The sequence below is a fragment of the Myotis davidii genome, unplaced genomic scaffold (assembly GCF_000327345.1).
Source record: "Myotis davidii unplaced genomic scaffold, ASM32734v1 scaffold378, whole genome shotgun sequence".
In the NCBI taxonomy this organism is placed as follows: Eukaryota; Metazoa; Chordata; class Mammalia; order Chiroptera; family Vespertilionidae; genus Myotis; species Myotis davidii.
In genome coordinates this window covers 1,180,204-1,180,666 of record NW_006290631.1, presented here as the reverse complement: position 1 = coordinate 1,180,666, position 463 = coordinate 1,180,204, and the positions used below count along the sequence as shown (strand labels likewise).

Below are 463 nucleotides of genomic sequence, written 5' to 3'. Positions count from 1 at the left end.
ATTTCTGAGGGCACGTCCCACATCCGGTATCATGGTTATTAGTGTCCCCACTTGTCTTATTTTTCCTTATGAGCTTGTAATTTCTCTGGGAAAATCATTAGAGCAGCATTCCACAGGGCTGAAAACATCAAATGCTCTTCATTAGAAAACCTCCCACTGCTGACGGTCCTATAACTGAGGGAGGGGCGTGCTTTCCTTTTGGTCCGAGACGCTTCGGGAGCTCGCCAGCCTTGCCATAGGTGTGAGGGGCCATGTGCCCGGTCTGAGGGGGCGGCGCTGGCTTCTGAAATGGTCAGCCCCTTCCAGGTGACCACCAGGAGCCACCCAGGTGAGAACCCTGTGCCTGACTCAAGTGCAAGGACAGGAGCACAGGCCAAGGAGCCAGAACTGGAGGCTGCAAGACCCCGAGTAAAGAAGGACCACACTCCAAACACATGTGACATCGTCCTTCCCTGTGGACCTT

The 463-nt window shown here is 54.0% G+C and overlaps 1 protein-coding gene across 1 annotated transcript in view; it reads right to left on the bottom strand.

Moving 5' to 3' along the window:
• MYO5B (myosin VB) overlaps nt 1-463 on the bottom strand; it is a 137,005-nt gene that overhangs the window by 49,041 nt on the left and 87,501 nt on the right. The gene's annotated exons all lie outside the window — the stretch shown is intronic.